Raw genomic sequence first — 10,840 nt, 5'->3', positions numbered from 1 at the left:
GCATGGTTGATAAGATGTTGGAGAGAAATGAGGATGGTAGAGGTTTGAAACCCCTTGTGTGTGTGTGCTGAAGTCTCCATTTCTCTTCATTTTTTAGTGGGTTAGCTGTTTTAACGGGTTGATGGGTTGACACGAAACCCACCCGTTTAATAAACGGGTCATAAAGAGTTGACCCGAAATTTTGTACTAAGACCATCATTAGTTGCACACATTTTCATATCAAAATTTAAGACAAATTAGTCTCATAGTAAAATTTCATAGTACAAGAAAACTTCACTCACACCAAGTTCTCCAAAAATACTCATTTTATAATTACTTAAAGATAATATCAAGGTTATGAAATTAAGGCAACCCCCACATTTTAAAATATGTTAACCTAGAACCCATCCCTTCTATGTTTCCAACTTTAGCCACAAAATATATATAATAAATAATTAATTACAAAGCAAAAAGAATGCAAGATAACAACACCCACAAGTTAAGGAAATTTTCAACCCCCACTAGTTGAGGAAAGTCTGAAGGTATATTAAGACACTAGTATTAAATTTCAAAAAAAAAATTCAAGAGATCAGAGTCAATTAAATTGGCTTGCACATATAATTAATATCCAACATTGGCTGCAGTAATTACATAATTCACGTAACTGAGGCCAAATGCTTCAAAGGATTTAAGAGTCGAAACCTTTATACCAAAATTCAAAGTTAATTGTTACTTACAGTGATATTAAATTTATCATTTTATTTGAATCTTCTCTATGTACACTTTATGACAGTCAACTCAATGTGACTAATGTCAAAACTTTACAATCAGAAAACATTAGTTCACTTACAAGTTCAAGCACAAATAATTCAATTTGATTTCACATTCTGAGGACAAAACATTGTGTTTAAACTACCAACATACATTAAATTGGACAAACAAATTATTAGCATTAGTGCGCATTATGAAGGAACAAAGCATTAAACCACATAAAGATAATGCATAAAAACTGAATGTTAAAAGCAATTAAACGCCAATTAACAACAAGATTTAATGTCAAGTATAAATACCAATTTAAGGCAAAATCATATTAAATCTATTTAAACTAATTTGTTGTTTTCAAAAATGAAAGCAAAGAAGCATTTTAGGCCAAAACAAATGCAAATGTTAACTTCTGCAGTAAGACTATATAACTGAATTAAGCTCCAGCCAAGCTTAACAATATTAAAACAAAAATGCAATTAAGTTTCATAATCATGTTAATGGAAATAATCACTCAACATTACTGACAACTTTATTGCCAAAATAAATATAGGAATTGAAAACAAAAGTGTGACCATTAGGCAAAAAATCTGGACAATTAATTTCAATAAAGAAAAATTAAATTTATATTTGTATTTTGAAAACTATATCCATATGCACAAATTAGAAGGGAATAGTCAAATTTGAATTTTCCATAAATGTAAAAGTTCTAATTCTCAATAAATTGAAGTTGGTTTCAAACAAGTAATCATAGAATTGATTTCTCCAAATTAAAGTTTGACAAGATTGGGCATTCACACCAATATAAAGAAATTCCATAGAGAAAAGAAAAGGTATAAGTGTATGCAATCAAGAAAAAGCATTCTCATGAATTGACATTTCTAGATTAAATAAAACAGTAAACAGACACAATACAAACTCTGATTTGTAAAGAACAAAAGGACCATGTAGATAAGATCATGAAATAGATTTCCGTTTTCCATTTCCAGTTCAGGTTATTTATTTATTTATTTAAAATTTGACAAAACTAAGCAAGTGGAAAATAATAAGTTTCTTGTATTGTCTTATTTTACAAAATTCAAACTAAGTTAGTTTCTTGGAATTGCATACATTTGTAGCAACGATCACACTTGCAAAACATAGAGTATTATTTGGTAGCACTTATCTCGTGGCATATGATATTGGACCTCTAATATATTGATTTCATCATAACTCCCGTTTGAAACTCACATAAATCTCTATTCCCATAAATAAGATAAGCTTTGGACAAGATCGTTAGTGCAATATATATGTATAGTTATATAAAATATTCGAAAATTCAAAGTACAAGAAATTATCCTAGAGGTCATTAAAAAAAAGGTATGAAAGCATATATGAGAATCGGGCATAGGAGGGTGAGATTTGTTATGTGATTTGGTATTTATATCACACACTCAAACGTCTCACATAATACACCATTTAATGACATACATTAAAATCAGTAAGTTTCTTAGTACCACGGTACTTTTAAGCTCCAAAACAATCCATTAAGATCTCAATTGGATACACTTCCTTAATTTCAACTTGTACCAGCAAACACAAATATGCATGTCATCACCTGCAAAATTTTATTATATAACAAACAAAGAGAAGGGTAAGTAAGAGTAAGTAAAGGATCCAACAAAGTCAAAACAAAAACACACACAACAACAACATAAGACAATAGCAAAACCAACAGAAATATCTTAGGGATACGAAATCCATAAAATTTCTTGGGAACTATAACTAGATTTTCTAACCAATCAAAGTACGAAATAAAAAAACAAGACAAAAGACTGATTTTAAATTTCGAGCCTCATCACATGACACTTGCAAAGACGGATATGCTATCCTTAAAAAAGCAACAAATTTATATGAAGACAATCAGCGCCATTCTCTAGCAGGCAAGTACTTTGCAATAATTGGATAAAAATTTACCTGAAAAATGAATTCCATTATGTGTTGCAAATGATATATAACTTGTATAAATATCAATACAAAATAATTTTTGCAACCCTGAAAGTGATAGTCCCGGGCTGGTTATGGTTAAATCATCTTTGTCAAAAGAACAAATTCATGATGTCGTTTGTTCTCTCCAACTTTAGTCTCTAATCTAGAAAAATTACACTAGATAAAACTCTTAATACTAAATTTTAAAATAAGTTTACCAGAACAAGGAAAGAGGCCATGGAGGCCAGGAGAGAGCTTGAATGATATCCACTTTGTTCTGCAACTCCTGTGCAAATTTGTTAAGCTGGACAGTGATCTATTTCCCAAAAAGATAAAATTAATTGTAAATTTTATAACAAATTAGAAAAATTAAAGTAAATGGAAAAAACTAACACTATTCAGTTAGTCTGTAACCTTATGTACGTTAGCCACACTATTATCCAACTGGTTCTGCTGCTCAGAAATTTTCGACCTGTTGAACCAATCATAAATTACAGCTCCAGCACCAGCAGCAATGAGTATAATAGTCATTGTTATCATCTTCGCACCCTCTACTCTACCCCAAAGGTCTTTGATTTTTTCCCTTACAACTTTGTAAATCTCGATAAAATTTTGGCTCCCTCTGTTGAAGTCATTCATGCGAGCAAACATGCAAAACTACCTCATAATGAGGTATAATGAGTAATGGTTCTAGCTTAATTCTATGTGTTTAAATAATTTCATTTTTCGGTTTACATGTTTGGATTCAAATAGTGGTTGTAGCTTATTTCTATCTGTTTAAAATTTCTTGGGAACGATAACTAAATTTTCTAACCAATCAAAGTACGACACCAAAAAAAAAAAAAGACAAAAGACAAATGATTGATTTTAAATTTAGAGCCCCATCACATGACACTTGTAAAGACTGATATGCTATCCTTACAAAAGCAACAAATTTATATGAAGACAATCAGTGTCATTCTCTAGTAGGAAAGTACTTTGCAATAATTTGATAAAAATTTACCTGAAAAATGAATTCCATTATGTGTTGCAGATGATATATAACTTGTATAAATATCAATACAAAATAATTTTTGCAGCCCTGAAAGTGATAGTCCCAGGCTGCTTATGGTTAAACCGTCTTTGTCAAAAGAACAAATTCATGCTGTCGTTTGTTCTTTCCAACTTTAGTCTCTAATCTAGAAAAACTACACTAGATAAAACTCTCAATACTAAATTTTAAAATAAGTTTTACCAGAACAAGGAAAGAGGCCATGGAGGCTTGGAGGGAGCTTGAATGACATCCACTTTGCTCTGCAACTCCTGTGTAGATTTGTTAAGCTGGACAGTGATCTATTTTCCCAAAAGAAAAAATTAATTGTAAATTTTAAAACAAATAAACCCAAAGGTCTTTGATTTTTTCCCTTACAACTTTGTAAATCTCTATAAAATTTTGGCTCCCTGGGTTGAAGTCATTCGTGCGCGTGCGAGCAAACATGCAAAACTACCTCATAATGTGGTATGATGAGTAGTGGTTGTAGCTTATTTCTATGTGTTTAAATAGTTTCACTTGTCTGCTTACACGTTTGGATTTTAAATAGTGGTTGTAGCTTATTTCTATGTATTTAAAATTTCTTGGGAACTATAACTAGATTTTCTAACCAATCAAAGTAAGAAACAAAAAAAACAAACAAAAAATGGCAAAAGACTGATTTTATCACATAACACTTGCAAAGACTGATATGTTATCCTTACAAAAGCAACAAATTTAAATGAAGACAATCAGCGCTATTCTCTAGCAGGCAAGTACTTTGCAATAATTGGATAAAAATTTACCTGAAAATTTAATTCCATTATGTGTTGTAGTTGTTATTTAACTTGTATAAATATCAATACAAAATAATTTTTGCAGCCCTAAAAGTGATAGTCTCGGGCTGCTTATGGTTAAACCGTCTTGGTCAAAAGAACAAATTCATGCCATCGTTTGTTCTCTCCAACTTTAGTCTCTAATCTAGAAAAACTACACTAGATAAAACTCTGAATACTAAATTTTAAATTAAGTTTTCCAGAACAAGGAAAAAGGCCATGGAGGCCGGGAGGGAGCTTGAATGACATCCACTTTGCTCTGCAACTCCTGTGCAGATTTGTTAAGTTGGACTGTGATCTATTTCCCAAAAAGATGAAATTAATTGAAAAAGTTTAAAACAAATAAAGAAAATTAAAGTAAATAGAAAAAACTAACACTATTCAGATCTTCTGTAACCTTATGTAAGATGGCCACACTATTATCCAACTGGTTCTGCTGCTTAGAAATTTTCGACCTGTTGAACTAGTCATAAATTACAGCTCTGGCCCCCGCAGCAATGAGTATAATAGTAATTGTTATCATCTTCGCATCCTCTACTCTACCCCCAAAGTTCTTTGATTTTTCCCCTTACAACTTTGTAAATCTCGATAAAATTTTGGGTCCCTCTGTTGAAGTCATTCGTGCGAGCAAACATGCAAAACTAGGTAATGAGGTATGATGTGTAGTGGTTGTAGCTTATTTGTATATGTTTAAATAATTTCACTTGTCGGTTTACATGTTTGGATTTTAAATAGTGGTTATAGCTTATTTCTATGTGTTTAAAATTTCTTGAGAAATATAACTAGATTTTCTAACCAATCAAAGTACAAAACAAAACAAAAATAGACAAAAGATTGATTTTAAATTTAGAGCCTCATCACATGAGACTTGCAAAGACTGATATGCTATCCTTACAAAAGCAACAAATTTATATGAAGACAATCAACGCTATTCTCTAGCGTGCAAGTACTTTGCAATAATTGGATAAAAATTTACCTGAAAAATGAATTACATTATGTGTTGCAGATGATATATAACTTGTATAAATATCAATACAAAATAATTTTTGCAGCCCTGAAAGTGATAGTCTCGGGCTACTTATGATTAAATCATCTTGGTCAAGAGAACAAATTCTTGCTATCGTTTGTTCTCTCCAACTTTAGTCTCTAATCTAGAAAAACTACACTAGATAAAACTCTGAATACTAAATTTTAAATTAAGTTTTCCAGAACAAGGAAAAAGGCCATGGAGGCCGGGAGGGAGCTTGAATGACATCCACTTTGCTCTGCAACTCCTGTGCAGATTTGTTAAGTTGGACTGTGATCTATTTCCCAAAAAGATGAAATTAATTGAAAAAGTTTAAAACAAATAAAGAAAATTAAAGTAAATAGAAAAAACTAACACTATTCAGATCTTCTGTAACCTTATGTAAGATGGCCACACTATTATCCAACTGGTTCTGCTGCTTAGAAATTTTCGACCTGTTGAACTAGTCATAAATTACAGCTCTGGCCCCCGCAGCAATGAGTATAATAGTAATTGTTATCATCTTCGCATCCTCTACTCTACCCCCAAAGTTCTTTGATTTTTCCCCTTACAACTTTGTAAATCTCGATAAAATTTTGGGTCCCTCTGTTGAAGTCATTCGTGCGAGCAAACATGCAAAACTAGGTAATGAGGTATGATGTGTAGTGGTTGTAGCTTATTTGTATATGTTTAAATAATTTCACTTGTCGGTTTACATGTTTGGATTTTAAATAGTGGTTATAGCTTATTTCTATGTGTTTAAAATTTCTTGAGAAATATAACTAGATTTTCTAACCAATCAAAGTACAAAACAAAACAAAAATAGACAAAAGATTGATTTTAAATTTAGAGCCTCATCACATGAGACTTGCAAAGACTGATATGCTATCCTTACAAAAGCAACAAATTTATATGAAGACAATCAACGCTATTCTCTAGCGTGCAAGTACTTTGCAATAATTGGATAAAAATTTACCTGAAAAATGAATTACATTATGTGTTGCAGATGATATATAACTTGTATAAATATCAATACAAAATAATTTTTGCAGCCCTGAAAGTGATAGTCTCGGGCTACTTATGATTAAATCATCTTGGTCAAGAGAACAAATTCTTGCTATCGTTTGTTCTCTCCAACTTTAGTCTCTAATCTAGAAAAACTACACTAGATAAAACTCTTCATACTAAATTTTAAAATAACTTTACTAGAATAAGGAAAGAGGCCATGGAGGCTGGGAGGGAGCTTGAATGACATCCACTTTACTCTGCAACTCCTGTGCAGATTTGTTAAGCTGGACAGTGATCTATTTCCCAAAAAGATGAAATTAATTGTAAATTTTATAACAAATAAAGAAAATTAAAGTAGATGAAAAAAACTAACACTATTCAAATCGTCTGTAACATTATGTAAGTTAGCCACACTATTTTCCATCTGGTTCTACTGCTCAAAAATTTTCGACCTGTTGAACCAATCATAAATTACAGCTCTAGCCCCAGCAGCAATGAGTATAATAGTCATTGTTATCATCTTCGCATCCTCTACTCTACCCCAAAGGTCTTTGATTTTTTACCTTACAACTTTGTAAATCTTGATAAAATTTTGGCTCCCTCTGTTGAAGTCATTTGTGCTAGCAAACATGCAAAACTACCTCATTATGAGGTATGATAGTAGTGGTTGTAGCTTATTTGTATTTGTTTAAATAATTTCACTTGTCTGTTTACATGTTTGGATGCTAAAAATCATCGAGTGCTTGATTTGCCTAAATTATTACACCATGGATTACGTTGTATTTTTATTTCATTTTCTCCCTATGTACGAACGAAGTTAAATGTCCTTATTTTGTGTAGGCTCATTGTATCATCTAATATATTTTTTTTTTGTTTTACTTAGATTGATTTGAAAATGCTATTTTGTAATGATTTATTGGCACTAGGATAAAATGGGTCACAACTGTAATAACCCAAACCTTAATTAATATTTAATTAGTAATTTATTAAGAGGAAAAAACAATTTTGCCCTTGGAATAATTTAGTAAAGAAAGGTTGACTTTTTGGCCGAGAAGGAATTTGACACTTTCACACACACCGTCACGTAGAGCACGACGAAACGCGTTCGTAAACACGAAGTGGACTCGAATTGGAGCTTTAACTACGAAACTACGGTTAAAATACTACGAGGGGCAAAACGGTAATTTAAAAACTCAGATTCTACAAAACCTCATTCTCTCTCTTCTCCCTCAGTCTCTCTCTCTCTCTCCCTCCCCGCGCGCTTCCTCCCTCTCTGCAACAAACCCCCATCAGATTGGATTTTGCGGCGCCGTCGCCACCACCGACCACCGCTCACGTTGGGAGTGGACCCGATCAAACCGCCGTTCGCTCCCCCGTCCTTTCCCAACCAGCCCCGCCCCTGGAACCACCGGATTCCGTCGGAAAAAGCTTGGAATCGCGCCAGTTTTGACAGAAACTTCGCCGGCTGCATTCGTCATCGTCCGGCCACCATTTCCGACGATCCAGGTATGGATTCTGAACCTCTCGAGCTGTTCTAGCTGCCTATTGGGTAGGATTCAATCGATTCTCAGTGTAGGTAATTCGATTTGCGAATTGAAATTTGAGCAGTTTTGGGATCTCGATTCCGGTCACTTCCGGTCAGTTTTTGGGGTAGGTTCAAGAACAAAAGTGGCTCCAAATACGGTGTTATACCTAGGGTAGGAGTCTGGAGCCGTGGTTTTGAGATTTTCCGGCGATACGTAATCGCTTTGGGCACCCAGCACTGCCGGCGCGTGTGGCGGCACATGGGAGAGGGTAGTGAAGTGGCACTTTATCTTGATGAGATCCTTAAGTTGTCACGAGCTTGTAGGAATTCACGGATCTCAATTTGGATACCGTTTGAGCCTCGAACGGATTTTACATATTGTGCAATTTCCGGGTTCAATACTATTGAGCCGTTGGATCGTAATCAGTTTCAGATATGTTAATTTAGGTCATTCTAGGATCGTTTAGGATTTGACGGATTGTGAATCGGAGTTCCGGATACTCCGAAATCGCGAACCCTAGGACTAGGGTTTAGAAATCATGCAATTGTATAATCGTGACCAATCTGACCGTCCGATCGAGACCAAACCCTCGGGACATGTGTCCTAAGTATATTGGAACTTTTGGAGGCTTCCAGATCATAATTGTGAGGTCATGGACCCGCGAGGCCCCGGGTTGACCTTTTAGGACTTTAGCGCTTTTTGAGTCCCAAGATACTGCTAAACTATTCCAAGTGGAAGGAAAGCTTTTATGGCCATAGGAACAACTTTAATCTGACGCATGTATTTCTAGGGGCCGAGGGTCAGGGTTTTTAAATTAATACTATATTGTATTCATAGAATATTATGATCATTGAATCAGGTACTCGGGCACCAGTTGACCCGCATGAAGGACCTTCAAGAGGTCCAGCGAGCACGGACTACCAGTGAGTGAACTCTTTGTTTTTATAAATGAATTTAAGCAGTTTAGTTACAGTATTTGATCTTGAATAAGTTTTATTCAAAGATTAGTGTTTTACAAACTGCTACATGCTTTTAAATATTTGGTTTGCATGTTGCCGAGTGGAATATTGTTGAAAGGATATTTGAAAAGAAATCCTAGTTAACTATTAGATAAATAGCAGCAAGTTTTAGAGTTTACATGAATTCAATTATTCAACAGATTTTCTTCAGAAACTTTATATTTTCCTAAACCACCTTGTACCCAAATATACAAATGTTGCCTTCAGTAAATAAGTTGCCTTCAGATCAAATGTTGCCTTCGGATTTTATTGGTAGCCTTCGGTTTAGTCAGCATGCTTGACAGTTACCCCACGAGTTCTTTGGTACTAAAACTCGTGTGGAGCGAGTAATGCAGATCAGGTGAACTACGATCCCCTAAATCCTGCGAGTTGCGGCTCGGACTGACCTTGTGTCACTGAGACCTGCGAGTACATATCACCCATGGTGATGCAAGGAATTGACGGATATTAGGAATTGACGGAAATAAGGGGTACACCTAGGTGATAGTTTTAAACTGTTTTCAATGCCTTAAGAAATTAATGTTGACCATGAGTATGCTTGGCTTATATATATGTATAATTATATGTGTGCATTGATTTCAGATATAAAGAGAATAATTTAGTTTGTATAACTGTTTTTACAGTGGGGTTAGTATGTTCATATGCTATTTTCTAAACTTTGTTTTTGGGTCCACTCACCCTTTTTAATGTTTTGCACCCCCAGGTAGTAGGCGTGCACAGGGATCCACCACCGGGCCGTTTTCCACCTTCCGCGCTTTCCTTTTTGATGTAGGACTTTTGTTTTGTAAAAGGATTGACTCCTTTGTAAATTCTTAGTAGTTGCTCTGATATTTTGCCCTAGACTTAGAATTTAACTGTTTGAATGTATATATACGTATGCTGGCAGTTGGTTGTATATATATATTCTTGTTTGGCAAGTGTAAATATTTTGGTATTGACCCAATTACAAGGGAGACTTGCCGATTTTTCGGTAGAAGTCAACCTTGTTATTTTATCGTGCTTTGTCTAGAAGGGCAATTAGGTCATTCGTGCCTGACATCCGCCAGGTGTCGGACACGCATAGGGTCCGGCTCGGATTCCAAAGCAGAATTTGGGTTGGGTTCTGTCAACAACGATGTAAGAAGTTTGTTCATCGAGTATTGTGGTTCACTTCAACAAGTAAATGGAAAAAACTTACACTATTCAGATCGTCTGTAACCTTGTGTAAGTTAGTCACACTATTATCTAGCTGGTTCTGTTGCTTAGAAATTTTCGGCATGTTGAACCAGTCATAAATTACAGCTCCAGCCCCAGCAGCAATGAGTATAATAGTCATTGTTATCATCTTCGCATCCTCTACTCCATCCCAAAGGTCTTTGATTCTTTTCCCTTACAACTTTGTAAATCTCAATAAAATTTTGGCTCTCTCTGTTGAAGTCATTTGTGCAAGCAAACATGCAAAACTACCTCATAATGAGGTATGATGAGTACTGGTTATAGCTTATTTGTATGTGTTTAAATAATTTCACTTGTTGGTTTACATGTTTGGATGCTAAAAATCATCAAGTACCTGATTTGCATAAATTATTATACTATGGGATTACGTTGTATTTTTATTCGGTTTTCTCCCGATGTAATAATGAAGTTAAATGTCCTTATTTTGTGTAGACTCATTGTTTTTTCTTTTTTTTCTTTTTTTTTATACTTAGATTGATTTAAAAAAATGTGATTTTGTAATGATTTATGGG

The sequence above is a fragment of the Prunus persica genome, chromosome G7 (assembly GCF_000346465.2).
Source record: "Prunus persica cultivar Lovell chromosome G7, Prunus_persica_NCBIv2, whole genome shotgun sequence".
NCBI classification, from domain to species: domain Eukaryota; kingdom Viridiplantae; phylum Streptophyta; class Magnoliopsida; order Rosales; family Rosaceae; genus Prunus; species Prunus persica.
The sequence above is the reverse complement of the archived record's forward strand: the minus strand, read 5'-3'. Positions refer to the sequence as shown.